Consider the following 18,942-nt stretch of genomic DNA (forward strand, 5'->3'; position numbering starts at 1 on the left):
CTCCCGAAATGTCCTATGTCCTTTTCCGCAACTCTTCAAAATCGGTTTCCAGAAAGTCATTTTGAACTCTCAACTTTACATTCATCAAAATCTTTTCAGTGGTTTAAGCTTGAAGAGCTAATATACAGACATTCGCATTTCTAACATCACTGAATCACTGCAAAGAAACGCTAACGATTACCACAATTCAGTCCACTGCGTATTTAACCCCAAAGGAAATTCCAAAGTTGAACGCTCCAACTCGATATCAAAACAACTCTCAGCACTCAGCAGTCACGACTCACGATCGAGGAAATAGAGCATTATGTTCCAAACGCTCGCATTGAAGCAAACAAGATAGAAAAGGGCCATCGGAGAGCGAGATTTCCACATCCGAAAACCTTTTCCTATATCGCCAAGATTTAGAACGCTTCAGCCGAGAGAATGGACATCGGGACGACACTCCGCACCGCTTCCATTAAACAACGGCTTAAAATGGACGTCAAAATACGGAGCTGTTTATTTTTAAATCGAAACATTTGCAACGAATAATTTGTTTCGTTCAAAGTACAATACGAGTGAATGAATCTGATAGGTTCATCTTTTGTTTATTTTCTTTATTCAACTCTTTCATTCGGCATCTCGAAATACAAGTGATGCGTCGAAACTCGAAACACAGAGTGAAACACTGGGTCCGAATGAATTTATGGAGAAATAAATTCATAATAAATAATAAATTCATTCATTCATTCATTCTAATGAACAATTTCTCAAATAAAGTATTCTGTAAGTACCTATGCTGTAATGCAAGCGGATATGCTTGAAGAAAATTAGGGTATTTATAGAAGCTTTCTCATGTTGGGCCACGATGAAAAGCCAAGATTACCACCATAATAATGTCGCAGATCATGTGCAAGTTGCAACTAAAGACTCCACAAGTTCGCCATAGCCTTTATTTGTCCATCACGCACACGGGCTAAAAATTAAAATATAATATGGGATAAAATGTAGAGGCGCCATAATGCACAGATAACACGATGCACTTTAGTGTTCGCTCATGCGTTGTTGGAGAGCAGATATTTTTTTAATTTTACACGCCAACCAACCTTAACGGCGGGAATTAATTTCATAATTATTCAAAACACTAAAAAACAAGAGCATGTGGAGCGTGAATTATTATTTTATAAGAATCCATGGCACTTTTATAAAAATCAGCACTACACAAAAGGCACTGGTTGCTATTTTGAAGTGTAGCAAATATAGGGGTATATTGTGCTGATACCATTTTATGAAAAATAAATAAATATTCTAACGTCAAAATACTAAGCAATCAACAATGCTATTAAAACGATAAACTCCTGTCAAAAACCTCCGAAACTGGCCAATAGACATTTAAGTCAAGTGAAAACAATGACAAAATCAATACTTGATGCATTTGGAAATAACATACGTAGCCCGGCTAATTTATGGAGCAACTTTGAGTCCTACGGGCAAACATTTGTGTTCTCGGATAAGCGACAAAGCTGAGTATAAGTTATTTCATACAGCTTAGCTTCATCCAGGAACAATTAGAACAAATCCGATAATACATGAATAGCGGGAACAACCCCAGGCGTTCTGCAGTGCAACACGAATGCGGCTTCGATGCAGTCTCGATTTAAATAAAAAACTACATCATGATTTTGTCACGAAACTAACCGTTGTTTGATCAAATCTCCAAAAGTCAATCATTTGACATACATGAGAATAATATATCGCTGTTTAACCTGACCCGAAGCGAACGAACGCCAAATCGAGACACTCTCTTATTAGTATAGTGATACTAGCTGTCCCGGCAAACGTTGTTTTGCCATATAAATAATTTTTGGTATGAAAAATAGATGTAGGCCGATTCTCAGACCTACTCAATATTTTCATGAGAATTCGGTCAAGCCGTTTCGGAGGAGTATGGCAACGAAAACTGTGACACGAGAATTTCATATATTAGAAGATTTATCAATTAAAACATCGGAATATTGTCTCTATCCTGCATTTTCCACTTTTCAAACAAAAACGTGATCCCCCCCCCCCCCCCCCCCTCCTCAACGGTGCTCGTTGCCAAGGATACAGTTGTCAGTTTCCGTCGCAGCCGTCAAAAGCATGCCGCCATTGTTGCCAACATATTTCGCTAGTTATCTGAATTTACAAAGGAAATATGCTCTCTCCGTTTATTATTGTCTCGTATTGGCTTTACGATAACAGTTTTCTACAAACGAGTAATGGAACATAAAGGTGGACGGAAAATTTAAAAAAATATTTTGAAATTTTATAAAATGATTTTCGGTCTTTCCTTGAACCGAAGAATCTTAAGAAGAAATTATCGATGTCTCTAAGGTAGTGGTTGGAAACTTAAGGCTTCGCAATCATTGGGAATTAGGTACATGTAATTAAACAATTATATGCACAAAAACCATACAAAGTCTCTAATTTACTTTAAATCTGACTTCATTATTGCCTATAATATACCTTCCCTTACCCAAAAATCGCTCCCTATCTACAATATACTTGAACGCACACATAATATTGCACATATTGTCAGTAATCGCTAGGTGCGTGCCTATTGGCCCAGGAGTAATGGGTGACCGGCGGCGAGGAAACCCAGCCATCTGCACCTCTATTTACACAACAACCTATTTGTCTTGGCTATAGCCGCCGGCTGTTTGTACAGAGGCGCCCCTGTAATACACGTATCGGCAAAAGATTTCTGAATTTCCCGAGCGTCCTACTCCTTTTCTTCGTCGCGTCGCTCGAAGCTATAAGCCAACAAAGAGGAAATATGCCGGCCAGGAACTTCAAGCAAATTTAATGCTGGACTTGGATGTGAAATCACTTTTGTGAGAATAATTACATATCTGGCAAGCTTGTACGGATACGGACTTACTAGATACTTACTAATTAAAAGACATGAAACTTCTTTTTTCAAAAAATATCGAATTAAAACCTCTTCCCTGTTGTTTAAATTCTAGGTGCGTATCGTCTCAATGTTTCGTAAAAACAGATACAAATAGAAACAGCTGAAGTTCTACTGACAAGGATGAAGCCGATTAAAAAATGGAAGGAAATGTAAAACATTCTCAAGCAAAAAGCGACCTCAGGCATACAGGTATTATAACGAGCTAATGACCTAACATACCCAACATTGTCTTGTGTAATTATAAAACAAGCGATGAAACAAAAACCAATACACGCCAACAACAAATAATGCTAACGACAAGAACGCAGTACTAAAGGTTTTTCCACACTGAACTAACCTTTGGATTACAAACGTTAAATTAAAACGGGCTGTCGCTATTCCTTTTAATTACACAAAATATTATATATCAACGCAATTATAACAAGTTTTAAGGATGGTCAAATCAACGAGTACGAGTACCAGTCACATTTTTATTCATATTTCTATTTCACGCAATAATAGGCTCAGAAACAAACTGATTTTATTAGGTTTAATAGCCACTGGACTAACTTTAGACTTTCATATCCTAAGCAATGAAGTTACGCAATATCAGATGCCATATTGAAACTAGTCATTACCAATAGCATATTTTGTACACAAAATGACTCAGTTGTTCAATAGCTATGTCTACACTGTGCACTTTCATCTTCAATTTTCGTCATCAACTTTCATATTGGCGCATTCAATAATTAAATGCGTCAAGGAACGCAACGCCAATATTGTCATTTTTGAAGTTTTGGATACGGTCAGAGGGCATGCGTCGCGGGCATGCCTCACGTTCGCTGTTGACTGCGCTATACGAACCTTGACGAACAGAAAAAGGCACAGTGTGGACAAAGCTAATAACATAGTCATGTGCATGTGCCCCAATAGGCGCAACAATGCGCGTCTCACGACTTTGTCTAGTGTCAACATTCGCACGGCCCTGTTGATATAGACACATCCCGTTGTACAAAACAGCTGATCGACATACCTGAAACAACAGACAAACATATTTATTAGTTTATAAATCTATAACAATCATTATAAAGAAGAAAAGTTTGATCTCATCAAATAGACTCCAAAATTGTTGGGTCGGTTTTGATGAAATTAAGCTCAGATATAGAGTAGAGTGTAGACCATAGATAAGGACATAGGATAATTTTTATCACAGAAAAATTTACGATTCGGACTACGAGATACTGCTTTTAGACAGTTGGAGCTATTATCGAGTTTACTAGGACGAAGTCAGAAAATCTGTGCTTTAAGTGGTGCTTTATAAACACATTGCGATACAATTTTATTTTAGTCAAAAATATATTGGAAAAATCATTTTAATAAAGCATTCAAAACCTTATATTTTTCATAAATTGCATAAAGCAACAAAGTTACTCGTGATTGATTTCAAACTTGTTTTGTATGAAACACTAACAGGATAAAACACATTAAATACTATAAAAAGTGAAACCGAAACATCGGAGAGAAAGTTCTGTTACACAACCAAAGGCATGGTGTGCGATTATCGCATATTGGCCAACAAATAATCTAAATTCACATCATTTTGGATCAGATAATCCGGACATTAGCATTCGTAAATCAGTTTCATAATCCTTTATCTTCTACTACAAATAATAGCCTTTACTAATACACTAGAAAATAGAGATTCGTCTGTGGTCCAAATACACCCAGAATTATGAGAAATTTTACATAAAAATGTCAGTGAAAAATTAATTTTACTAAACAAATTATTGTGAGTTAATGTGACATAGTGTATAATATTGTTTGTCTCATTAATGCATTGTGCATACAAACTACCATGGAGGAAATTGATTCCTAGGCAGTTTTTATTAGACAATAGACAGAGCAACGTCATTTGGTGAGTAGAACCGGCGTAAGAAACTCGCACGGGGCTCACCTTTTACCCAAAAAAGTGGGAATAGATTTAGTATTTTATAATTTGTTAGTAGGTTTGTACTGTACGCCAGAGACACTTTGTTATTAGAGTTAGGATGAACGCCCAATCTCGTATATGGGACATCTAAGACAGATGGTCGTCAATATATTTTAAAGCTCATAGCCCATGACAGATGGGTCGCTTTACAGTCAAGAACCACACTCGATCAATCCCGTCTTAGCAGCAATTCTCCTTACTGATCTAGTAGACGATCTTCAAATAAAATAAGTTTTTTTAGTATGAATATTCAAAGACAGAAAAAGAAAAGAGTAGATAAATTGTCCACGTCTGACAATGACCACGTTTCTGAAGCCAGACACTTATATAACGCTGACTTGATGACAAAATATATGACAGGCTCCTAGGACGACGGTAAAAGCATTGGACAGACGCCAGACAATCTGCCGTTAGTTCCTTGAGAGCTCTGAAGATTCAAACGGCACTTATAACTGCATAGAAATACACGCTGAACAAATTTTCTGATAATATAATATTCACTAGATGAAATAATACTCCCACACCGGTTTTGGAGACGGTGGCCAGTTTCATTGAAACCATGTCTGTTACGCAGGAGTAATTTCATAGTGCCCAAGTGTGTGCGCAGTACACAAGAGCACTCTCTATTCCTTTCACTCTCATAACACAGTGGGAAAAGAAGATCAGGCGCAGGACCGACTTTTTACATGCCCATCCATTTTACTTGTCAGACAATCAGGTGATGGTAACAGACAGACACACTTTCGCATATTATATCTATAGAAATACATGCTGAACAAGTTTTCTGAATAGAATATATATTCATTCAACGTTTCCTTGAAGGAGTAAATAAGTGAAAACGTCGAGAAGATCCCGTTTCGAGCCAACATAATGTTCCTGGAAATGTTAAGATAAAACTTAATAAAACTAAGCAGCAGCGTATACAGCCAGTTCGCACAGTTAGCGCAGATTCTAGTTAATTAATAATATTGTTCCTAGCTCCGCGCTGTCTTAGACTAACTGGAGCATATAATATCACTACATAAACAATTGCTGCGGGAAATGCAAACTCCGTATTACCTTGATGAATAAAATATAAATATTTATCAGATGATGAGTTTCCGCAAGTATACAAAAAAAACTCCATAGAAACAAGCACTGAATTCGTCGATTCTCACAACAAAAACTCCGCAACAAAAACACAAAACCCCGCATTATAAAGATATTTACGTCATCAAAAGATGGATGTATGGGGGATGTGCCACACAATGAAATAATCAATAGAATGTTTACGTATTTAATCTGTCTCTGACGAAATATTTTGGTGGATAATTTAGACTGTCTTTTGTGTCATTTTTCAACGATTTGCGCAATATAGAGATATACAGTACTTAATAGTCAATGTTTGGCACAAAGTGGCATTAAACAAATTACGACTGCACTTAGAGAGACTTAATAAATTTATTTATAAACTTTAATTTATAAAACAGTTTGAAGGTAATTTTTTCTAACAAAAAATAAGTTATCATCAAACCTCACTGAATGCGACCGCCTTATATTTTTAATGAGAAATCAAATCGATAAACCCCTCGGGAGCATCAAAGAAAAGCAAAAACTTTATTAGTGGATAAGGCCGTGGAGCTGTTTAATTTATTAAATTGAAAAAAGACATCGTATTGTAACAGGAATTAGGTTTATTTACTGAGAGCGTTCGCTCGTAACGGCGGATCCCTTCAATAAGTGAATGGGATAAATGAAATGTCTCATAAAGGGAGGATGTGGGAGAAATAATTTCATCCCACTGATTGTACTCAATTTAGACGATTTAGACCTTCCACTTTGGAGCGCATAACGTACTACACGAAACAAAATCAGCTGGAGGACTGGAACAGATCTGAACGTTAGTAAAAGAACTCAAGTCTAAGTTTGCAATTAGCGTTGGCGTGGACTCAATGAAGCGTTGGCTCTAGTGCCTTTCTTCACGATGGATCGAAAAGGATAACCATGATTGTCACCATGATTGCAAAGTTCTGTACAGTGCAGCACGTTGATCAAGGGCTCTCTAAATGTTAGCAATCGCTTGTATTGATTCATCTTGCGCAAACCTAGAGAGGCAATATAAGTATTGTCACCTCTAACTGCTTTTAAAGCATTGCTCAGCCCTGTCAATCACTTTCGAGAAAAAAGTTCTGACACCCATCACTAAAAGACGTCCTCAAAATCCCAGCAAATTGGCCCTGGCAGTGTTTCACCGCCGAACAAACAGATTTCCTTCGTTGTTATCATTAAGCTCTTTGATTAAGATTGGAATTAAACAAGTCGTTAATGGAATTTTCTTGCGGCTCATCTGCTTCCCCCAACTTTATTATAAACTTCGTGATTGAGTTTCCAAAATTAACAAACAATTTTTATCACAAAGACAAGTTTTAAATGGATAAAATATAAATTGGGAACGAGATTTCTCTTTGTTTTTGTTCCTTTGATCACACGTTTGAGCAACACATGAGCACGCGAAGAAAATGAAAATCTACATAAAATTATGTGGACGCATTATTTATTGTAGGGCAATGCTTTTGCAAAGTTTATGATATCATGTTCGTTTCTTGTAGGGAGTCAATGCTCTAAAAGATATACTTATAAGTTATAAGAGAGTGCCGTTTGTGGGATCACAGACTGACAGGGGGCCACGGAAGATCAGGCGCCACGGCTTGCCGCGGTCGATGCCTGAGTGGATTACCCCTTTAAACATGCGGTGTGTGCATTGCACAGCCATAGCCGAGTTTAATTTTAAGTAGGTAGTTAAATGTTGTATACGTCATGTCAATTTACTTGAATTCCTTGTTTTATTGTTATTTAACTCTGGCTGTGTTCTGTCCCTTTCACATGTTTAATAAAGTTATTTTTATTTTATTATTATTATTATTATTAAAATCGTAGACTTTACTGTTTCGAAGAAAAAATAAATAAATCCACCGGCAAAAGTGCGATGACACCAGAAAACCATTTGAAAAAGTAAATTTAAAACGGAGCGAGATCGCTTACGGCGCGTCCTGTGTACGTTATTCCGCGGATTAATTTTTTAAGCGTCACTTAAATATGTACATGAAAATGCAGCTCGCCTTTGTAAAGGTAATAAATGCTTATTGTATATTTTAACAATTCTTTTGTAGCCTCACTGTCGCGGATGACTTTAGCTTTGCGGGTATTTGTGATATTAAAATTGTTACTATTATGAATAGCAACCCCGTGGAAGACATTCCGCTTTTGATATTTAAGCGATTTCAGGCAAGCATACCAGGACCACGATTCTGCTATTCTAATACAGTATCAACACACTTTCAAGCCATTCTATATTCTATGAATATTGTATTAATATGATAATACTAATTTATTCACACATGTCAAACGTCCATTGGCCAATTTTTTGAGTTTTGACCAATCAGAACCCGTTGATCATACAAGCAATTGATAGATAGAGCTATAACCAAAAAGCCCGAAAACTTCAACCACGAAACAAAAGACGACATAAACGTTAGTCCCTTCTTATTCTGTACCACAAAACTTCTCCTTCTGTCAATCAATTACCTTCCAAAGACCCTTTAAACGTAATCACCACGCGGTTTGACTAGCACACAAAACAGAATTATGCACGGTTTAAATCCTAAAAAGGCGCTCTTTTAAGTCCGTTGACTTTGGATTTGTATTCTGAGCTCGTTAGCTCTTAAATAACACGATCTAACGAGTAGTAAAAGAAAGTGTCTCCAGTAATTTGTATGCAGCCCGCTTTAGCGTCATAAGCCCGGGCGCCGCCGTTGCATCGCAAATATATTTCGCGATGTACAGTGTACACTTTATTATGTTTCCTATTTCTTCGTCATTAACCTCAACCGTTACATCTTTCATTCCTTATTTTAACAACTTTTTGAACTCAAAAGAGGTTCGGGAGATAAACATTCTACACAAGAAGAAGGAAGCCTTGATGTTTAGTTGAATCGGAAAACATCGACGAATTCAAAAAATGAGAACGAGCATAACACAAAAAAGGATTTATTTAAAACGGCCAATAAAACAACAAATACTAGAATAATATTCGATTTCGGAGCGCGGATAACATCATTTCGCATCACACTTTTAATCTAAAAATGTAGATTGGTGAAATAGAGGCCGCAACTTTTCGAATTTGTCAAAATAAAGCCGTTTTAAAACGCCGAACCAATTTCTATAAATCCCACACTTGGACAAACATGTAAAATCCAATTTGTCCCATCACTAATCACATACATCAAAGCGCTCGACAAACTCGACACGGGCTGATGCATCGCCGTTATATCGCCGTATTTATATTCACTTGCTATGAATATTTTATATTACAAAAACCTAGATGTTTCCCGCATCTTCGTCGCACGAAAACTGCACCTTAAGGGTGAAGCCAAACGAGCGTAATTTGTGAGTTGTGAGTCGCAGAATTTCGGCTGGCAGAAATTCTGCTGCATTCAGTTTCATACAAAAGTCCTGTTTGATTCACACGAGCGTAAATATATTTTTATACAAATCATGACTCACAAATTTACGCTCGTGTGAATCAAACAGGACTTTTGTATGAAACTGAATGCAGGAGAATTCTGCCGAACCGAAATTCTGCGACTCAAAACTCATAAATTACGCTTGTTTGGCTTCGCCCTTATTGGGATTAAAACCATTATATCTCCTTTGCCGAGCTTAAATATCCTGATTTTGATCATCACACGAATTTGACTACAATCGTTTCAGTGGTTTAAGTGGTACAAAACAGACGGAACAGACAGATATACTTTCTCATTAGCAATATGCTAACTTCAACGTACGCGTAAAAGGGAATGCCGATTGCCGCGAAAACTGTACTACTGTACTTCTTGGTCTCTATGTATCTCAATCACAGATTTAACCAGTGCACGATTAAAACAAATATACAGGGTGTAACAAAAATAAGTGATAATACTTTAGGGTGTGTACGTTTTTCTTATAGAGAGTTCACTGAGAAAGTAGCAGCGCTGAAATTTTTTTTCACTTTTATATGGTAAAAGTCGTGGCACTGGGGCTCTTGCCCATACAAAAGTGAAAAAAAAATTGGGCTTTCAGCGCTGCTACTTTCACAGTGAACTCTCTACAAGAAACGCGTACACTCCCTAAAGTATTATCACTTATTTTTTTTACACACTGTAGAGAGTATAGTTCATACTGCTGATTGGACATTTCCAATCAGCAGTTTGGAATTATAGCTATACGGCCTATATGGCGCACTTGACAGGTAGCCGCGCTTTGCCACACTCACTCATTGATGAGTAGGCTTTAGTATGGTATGTTCAATCAACTAATTACTTTAGTAGAACGTCAACTTTAATTTTGCTCCATATAGCTCCACCAATTTCCTCCAGATTAATCCACAAACACAAGTAACATGGTCCTCATCCATTTGCAGACTAACAGACTTGTCAAACTACTGCGACTTGTACAACCTTTTAAGCGATTAGAGGCCGTCTGCACCTCAACGTAATCCCTCCTCAGGACAGAAGTTCCACAGCTAATCTCCAGGTCAGATTTAAAGCATGCTGCCGTATAAACGGGAATTATTTCGGTTTTGTTGCTTGTGTATCCTTGCGTTATGACGTCTCTGAACGACACGTTTAGATTAACTTGGTAACAAGCTAGTGTAGACTGTAGGTTACCAGAAAGCGTTTGGCAAAATGTGTGTTCTTTCAGATATAAAAGAAGAAAGAGAAGCTGTGAATCAAATCGACCAGATTGGCGCTAGTCGATTCTATGGTAACATGTCTCAATTCACCAATTGAAGATCATTTTAAATGTTTATTCTATTAGGCAAATTCGCGGTGCACCTGCAGCTATTACAGTCGGGGCAATTTAATAGGCCACATTTGACATCTGTCAGAATAATCTCCATAGTGAGGTAAGCTGCTTAAAAACATCGACCAAAACGAATAAATCGATACGGACTTGAAATAAAATATTTGAATTTTATATGTTATTTATAAAACCAAAAACGAATTCCTGTCCTATTATTACTTTTTCTTTTGTAAATTCAAGGAGCAAAATAAGACAAGTACATAATTTACTAGAAAAATTGCATTTATTCACTTGAAATATCAAAACTGTTAAATTTTGTATTATCATTATTCATTTCACATGAATATGTGTTACTTTTCACAACGTGGTTATGAATTTATGGGGATATATCGTTACAACTAATCAATGCATCTGATTCTACTTATTCGCTTTCGATTTTTAGAGTAACATCCCTAGAGTTTAAAAAGAAAAAAGGTCAGCTGACGTAACATTGTACCGACGTTCAGTTCTTTAAATCATAATTTGTTTTTTATGTCAAAAATTGTTTATCAGTGAAAATAAATAGTAAAAGAACTCGTATTGGTTATGTTTATAATAAATATGTAATCGTTATTGGAAAAAGTGAATAAATTGTGCAGTAATAACAATGACAAAATATTTTTTTTTTTTATGGCGTCGTTACAAGGCTACCAGGCTCAATTTTGTTGAACTGTCAAATGTGGCCTATTAAATTGCCCCGACTATAATTGGTAAAATTTAATTATTGCCAGCATCCGCGAGAATACCTGATATTATGCAGCTTCTGGTATTTTTTAAACTTAGAATTTGCTCCTAATACTCCAATCACAATAAGTGTGTCGTCTGCGATCTCCCTAACACTAGTATAAACTTAGGAGTGAATAGAACGAATGTTCCACATATGGAACCACACCGTTAACCGGTAACCCTGGCGGGTTTTCCACCCTTTCATTTATCGTCATAATAATAAACAGGAAAAGTTTGTTTGCATTGAATATAGGCTCCGAAACTACTGGGCTGAATATGATAAAATTAAAGCATAGACGTAGAGCAGACCACGAGGAAGGACAAAGGATTTTTATAGCATGAAAATGGAATATTATAACCGCAACTTGTGTCAATTTTTCCGCAGGTGCAGCCGCGCGCATCTTCTATTATTTTTATCATAATACAAATTAGTTAAATCTCACTATTACTCGTATTACTGTCACAGTACATTATTTATCATTCTCTAAGTATATTAAGATACAATGATCATAGCTGTACGCAGCTATTAGAAAAGTACTTAATTCTACTTAGTCACTGCCTGGAAGGGTGGAAAAACCCTCAAATGCATTTTACCAACATTCCCGACTAATTACCATAATGAGAAGATTACGCATACCGAGTTGACTCGCATGGCGGCTATTATGCTGCAATTAAAAAGCGTTTAAAGAGGCGATGAGAAATATGTAAATAATACACAAGTAAGGGTTAGGAGCTTAATGTAAGTACCTTTAATGTCTCCATCACATTTAGAGCTACCGGTCTTAAAAGGGTCAATTTCCTCAAAATGATACTTATGCGATAGAATTAAAATACCCAGCAACGTTTACATGTGATAGGTATGTTAACATAACTCATAATATCGTACTGGTAGGCACTAGGCAAGTCTCATTTGCGCCTAAAATGGCGCGTTTGCATATGAGTGAGACAACCTGCCATCAAAACGATAGTTGGCCCGTTCTTTGGGCATCTTTTCATCTCAAGCATAGTGCTTCCAATCTCAAGGCCGTTTCTTCCGATCTCAAGCGTGGATCCTAAGAGAGCACTAGAGAATATTTATTGACGATGATTAATTCTTAGCAGCTCAGTGAAGCAGTTTAGGACAGAGGAATCAAGACAAATCAACCATGTGAGGACATCAAAGCTCTCAACGCTAGATTATCAGCTAGATTACCATCACAAATATTGTTATCTATATAGACTATAGAATGTTAATGGACATGCTCGATCATCACTCAAAAGTAATCTGCAAGCAAATCTCCAGATAAACAGGCCAAAACACATCAAGGTGTCTGGGAACGCCGAAACTTTTGCATTAGCCACCCCAATAGCGAGACGAACTACTTCCAACGGCTAGTTTCCACACCCAACTATTTCCGACGCTCGCATAAAAACACGAGAAAGTGGAAAAACTTGCCCGAGTATGGTCGACTCCGATACGCTCATTACAACACCTACTCGAAAAACTTGCCCTATCAGAATTGATATATCTGGACGATTTTTTCATCTTGTCCGAGAAGATTGCATGCTTCTTATATCTCAGTAAAACTTGCTTTTTACGTAATATTATGTACATAACTCTTTATATATGTACTAATATTATGTCTGTCTGTCTGTCTGTTACCTATTTTGAGCCTAAACCACGAATATAATTTTTATGTAATTTGATGTTTGTCGGTCAGTCTGTTACAATACTTTAAGGCTCAAAACCGTGAAACCGGTTTCTAAAAATAAATTGGCTTGAAGATACTTTAAGCTCTTAAAAACGACACAGGATAGTTTTCAATATATATTTTGCGTGCACGAAGTTAGGGGCAACGTTTAGTTTTTTGTAATACCCAGTTTATTTCACAATTCAATCCTGGATAATAAATGACAGGCGTATATTAAATTCATGAACCTCATTTCAAATTAAATTAGCAAATCAGTCAAATTGATTTGACATTATTTATTCATCGCTCGTTGCAAAATTTATGAGAAATTGTACGCTCTACGATTGCGCGATGGAAACCACGTGTTTGACATTTGTCTGAAACGTCTATGCGGAATAGGTATGAAATTGCCTTATTTAATATTAACCAAACATCGTGCTTTAACGACTAGGGGATATGTACTTAGCAGTGTAGTCTCAGCCACGGAAGAAGGATAAAGTAATGCCAAAACCCTAAACTGTAAGATTACCTAAAAGAAAGGTCTTTGCATTTTCAAAGTTTGCCCTAGTTTTGGAGTCCAAGACTACTATTGTTAGCAATTTAAAAGATAACTTATCAACGCTGCAATAAAGTCGTAATTCCAACACTGTAAAATTGAACTCCAAGTCGATTTCATTAAGAACCCAACAGTCTTTTAAGGCTCTCTTTACGCTAGAAGCACCAAGTAAGTGCTTGTAGCGCGAAATTTCACGCAGCCAACAATAATTCGACAGCATCAATTATACAAAAAAAAAACCTTAGGTGGCGCTGCAGTATTCAACTAAGTGTTTAATGGCTTTAACGTTTTTTAATGGTGGTAATTTATACATTTTTGTAGTGTTTTAATCACCATAATTAATGATTTCGTCATTTTACATGGCAGTAATCGGATATACCCGAGAATTCGGAAGCATTAGTAAATTCAAAGTCACGTGAACAGGATTATATTTCGTCATAATTTTAGTTTTTATCGCCTATTAAAAAACATTATTTTGCACTATAAATAAAAAAGTTGCTTGGTTTGTTTATATTGAGTAAGCCATGAAACTAATAAACCGAAAATTTTACCAAATTTTCTTTGTGCAGCCTTCCACGTTAGATTAGAATTGACAAATACAAAGCAATCACGAACGAACGTGAAGAGTCATATTCGTCTTAAATTGCCTACGATCGGTGTCGATTTGCAGCTGCCGCAATCATGATTTTAGGTAGCCCACGGATAGGACAGTTACTTTATATGCATCACTATATTATATCGCCTTAATCGAGAGACAAGTGATTGAGTGTTAATTAAAGTTTTAGTGATAATAATAATAATAATAATCTTTATTTTATTTACAAAAGTTACAGTTAAAGTACAATGATGGAAGCTACCTAGTAGGCTTAGCCTGTATCAGGCAATATCCCTCTCCCACATCTACAAGGGAAATAAAGAAATCTCTTAAGTAAAGTGAAGCAAACTAATCTTAAATACTACAAAAACTCTTAATTCTAATACAGACTTATTATATTATAAGAAAAAGCTAAGATTTAAAAAAAAAATGTGTGTGTGTGTGTGTGTGGTGCGTGTGCGTGTGCGTGTGCGTGTGCGTGTGCGTGTGCGTGCGTGCGTGCGTGCGTGCATGCGTGCGTGCGTGCGTGCGTGCGTGCGTGCGTGCGTGTGTGTGTGTGTGTGTGTGCACGTGTATGTGTATACAATATTTAACTATAGTTTAATCGGCTAAATTAGTTTCTCTACTTCATTGTAGCTTAAAGAAGTAAGATTCTTTGACTATTAACTTCTCCTGTCTGTTTGTCTTATTTTTAATATTTATAACATTGTTTAATTTATTATATATTATAGTGGAGCTAAAAACATACTGTCTTGTTGCAAAATCTGTTTTTATTTTAGGTAGTTTAATTTTCATTCTATTTCTCTTTTTTAATATTATACTGTCTGTACTGGTTTTATGCTTTCGTAAAATCGTGAGTAAAATATACAATTTTCGTACTGTTAATACTTTACTAATTTGATATATTTATTCTGTAGTGATTATTGTTAGGTAATCTATTATTATTTTTATTTTTATTTTTTATTTGCACGGAAAACATACAGTGAAAAACATAAATTAAAATTAAAGCTGAATAATTTCTATGCACTATTAACATGTTTCCACAATTAGAAATCTAAACATTAACAAATTTGCTTTACATTTAGGTAGACAAGTATTTATAATTGATACAAAAACACGTTACAAAAGCATCATACGTTATCAATAATACAAATGTAGTGAAGCCAACAATCAGTGACCAGCCTCAAACCAATTTTGATTAATTGACTTTCTGATGGTATAAGTAGATGAATCAAAAATGTCAATGTCATGGTGTTTAATCAAATCATTCATGCAAGCAGGTGTTCTTACGAAAAAGGAATTAGTAATTATTATTTCAAGTAAATCGAACAACTAACAACTTAAGTGGACCACTATACAAGCATTCTCTTTCACCCCATTCTACATATATAATACGAAAATGAGTCTATCTGTCGACTGACAGACTTGTTAGCACTTCACGCTCAAACCGCTGAACCTATTTTGCTGGGTATAGACACTTTGAGTCACGGGTAGGGTTGCTAACTTTTTTCACAAGAAATAGAGTATATTCAGATCACTGAAATATTTTAAACAGTATTTTAGAAAAATTAACAGTATATTATTTATTTATTCGTTTAAATACGTACATTATTAGAGCTTCTCGCCAAACTTACTAAAAATAAAAATGAAATGTCTAAGCGTCTAAGTTTAATATGGCATAATAAAGTGTTCTAACTTTGATGCTAAAAACAGTATTTTGTATACTTACTTTGTTTTTGTTCAACAGTAAAAAGTATAATTTAGTGAATAACAGTATAATACTGTTCAAATCAGTATAGTTGGCAACCCTAGTCACGGGAAAGGACTAGGATACTTTTTATCCCGGAAAAATCTACGATTCCCACGCAACGAATTTTGGCGCAACGGCGGTTGTAGGTGTCATCTAGACATTACATATTTCTAGTATTCGCTAAAAGCAGAAATAGACTCCTCAAGCTACTAGATCTTGTGAAAATAAGACTTATATTTAGCCAAGTCACGTCGTCAACTAAGTCTAGAGTCCCAGAAAGTTGTGGAGTATAATAGAATAGTATTAAGATAGTGATACGTGGTGTGTCATGTAAGTTTTTGGAGTTGAGTGGTGTTCTGCAACAATATAGTTTCAAATATAGAGTAGAGATGAGTAGATATGGCAATTATTTACTCCTGTATTTTATGATAGCTAAGGAAGATTCTTAAATTTGTACCTATTCTCGTTGCGTTATCACGCAGGGAACCTTACATTTTTGAACTGCCTGTTTGATAAATGTTATAAATGTATATAAACGTTCATTTAAGCCCAAGAAACCCATTTTGCTGTTACCACTAAAATATATTACATTTATTGTTTTTTCCTACTAAACTGTATTTCTTAACCCCCTATAGACATATCTGACCGTTTCTTGTGTCACGTTCATATCTTTATTCCCGCCTATTTTGTCCGCTATAGGTTATTCTGAGTGTTCTATCAAATTTAAATTCGAACTTCGTATGACATATCACATAGGAAATATCACATTTAAAAGGGTAAAGGTATCTATTGCCCACGTCCATATACAGGGTATAACAAAAATAAGTGATAATACTTTAGGGTGTGTACGTGTTCCTTGTAGAGAGTTCACTGTGAAAGTAGCAGCGCTGAAGGACGAAAAAATTTTTTCACTTTTGTATGGGGAAGGGCCCGAGCGTCACGAGTTTCCCCATACAAAAGTGAAAAAAAAATTTGGTCTTTCAGCGCTGCTACTTTCACAGTGAACTCTCTAAGAGGAAGACGTACACACCCTAAAGTATTATCACTTATTTTTGTTACACCCTGTATATAGCACTAGATGATGCCCGCAACTCCGTTGCACCAAAACTCGTTTATCGCGCTGGAACCGCACATTTTTTTATCCTATGTCCTTTCCCGGGACTCAAAGTATCTCCATGTCAAATTTCAGCAAAATCGGTTCGGCGGTTTGGGCGTGAAGAGGTAACAGACAGACAGACAGACGGACAGACAGACAGACACACTTTCGCATATTTATAATATTAAGTATGGATTGATAGATTGTGTAACATATTTTTGGCACCAGTACGTACACAGTTTAACAATAAAACTGTTACTTAATGACATAAACTTATTATACATTAAAGTATTCATTAAATGTCTCTGAATGCGCCATAACATCAATTCTGTAACTTATTATTACAGATACAAAAACACATCATAAAATGTCGCGTATAGTAAAAATGGTCCTTCTAGCCGGATAAGCACATATGTATCAATTTCAAACAACTCTTCAACTGTAAACAAGCAATAGCATTATTGCCAGTACAATAAAAGCGCATTCTACATTCAATTAGGTATATCAAGTGCACACTCTCCATTGCGCTGGAACAAGTGAACAGACATTATGCTAATTAGTTTTGTTACTTAACTCGCATTGTCTGTATCGACTGTACCGTTATGTTTCGATTATTCCGTATTTCCTGATACAATGATGTTTCTATAATAAGGCTTTGAAGCCCTTTTATTACTTTATTATTAATATGTATAGATTAAATTCTTAAAAGAATATTGGTTTTAGACTGAATTGGAAAGATATTAATGATATTAATGATGATGAAAGATATTAAATGAAGACGGCATACACAAGAAGAAGATATTCAGCTCTTTTCCTATCGCAACAAAGACAACTTCTCTATATGCACGAATAATAGAGGCAAATAGCGACTTGTACATGTTTTGCAACCTTGCTATGCAATATTTTTCGTCAATAAACCACTCAAGAAGTTAAGAACCAATATTGAGAACAAAACGTGATGGAAGAAAATACTAAAAAACAAGACAATATCTTTCTTCACGAGACTAAAGAAATAAAGAACTAGATCTAGTGCTGTCTACGCGAGAGGCCTATTAGTTACATGGTAAACAAAAAGCGTGTCGTTATTTATCCCCAGCAGTTGTCAGTGTAGGGCAAGGTCGGCTTTATCTAGCGTAGCCTAGGGCGACGGCTAGGGCTGCTGCTTGTCACATTCGTCACCATCATATGCGTGACATTTTATGACAAATCTCTCATACTAATGGCCGTTTCCACTGCGCAAGAGTTAGCGCATGGTGCATAAGTTTGAGCAATATATTAGGGGGCGTTCACAAATTACGTGAGGTTTTTTTTTACCCTCCTCCCCTGGTGAGATTTCGTGAGATTTTATTCAACCCCCCCCCCCCTTTCCCACTAATCTCATGTGAGATTTTTCAAAATGTCGATTTCCTACGTAAACGTTTGGTTTGACAGTCAGTATAATATTTTCTTTCGAACGAATTTGTGTATGATCTTAATCGTATAACGATCACGCTTACGATTAAATATTTAGCACTAGCTGTCCCGTTGAACTTCGTGTCACTTTAAAACCTTCCCTGGACTTCTACGAATATTTTAAGACTAAAATTAGCCCAATCGATTCAGCCATTTTCGAGTTTTAGCGTTACTAACACAATTGAAAATCCATTTTACAATCTGGATGAAATGGTCCAAAATAGTAATATTTTGTTGAGAAAAAAAATAACGTGAGATTAGATGAGAATTGACTCGACCCCCTCCCCCCCCTAAAAACCTCACGTAATTTATGTACGCCCCTAAGGCTGCGTCCCTA

The 18,942-nt window shown here is 36.1% G+C and overlaps 1 protein-coding gene and 1 long non-coding RNA gene across 2 annotated transcripts in view; one reads left to right on the top strand and one right to left on the bottom strand.

The window, feature by feature from the left end:
* The window catches only part of LOC121734274 (furin-like protease 2), a 301,354-nt gene that overhangs the window by 256,974 nt on the left and 25,438 nt on the right, over positions 1–18,942 (bottom strand). The window lies entirely within an intron of this gene.
* LOC121734278 lies at positions 4,350–10,969 on the top strand. The gene is made up of 3 exons (XR_006036696.1): positions 4,350–4,362; positions 5,727–5,733; positions 10,760–10,969. It is a non-coding gene; the product is annotated as an uncharacterized LOC121734278 (long non-coding RNA).

This window comes from Aricia agestis, chromosome 15 (genome assembly GCF_905147365.1).
Source record: "Aricia agestis chromosome 15, ilAriAges1.1, whole genome shotgun sequence".
In the NCBI taxonomy this organism is placed as follows: domain Eukaryota; kingdom Metazoa; phylum Arthropoda; class Insecta; order Lepidoptera; family Lycaenidae; genus Aricia; species Aricia agestis.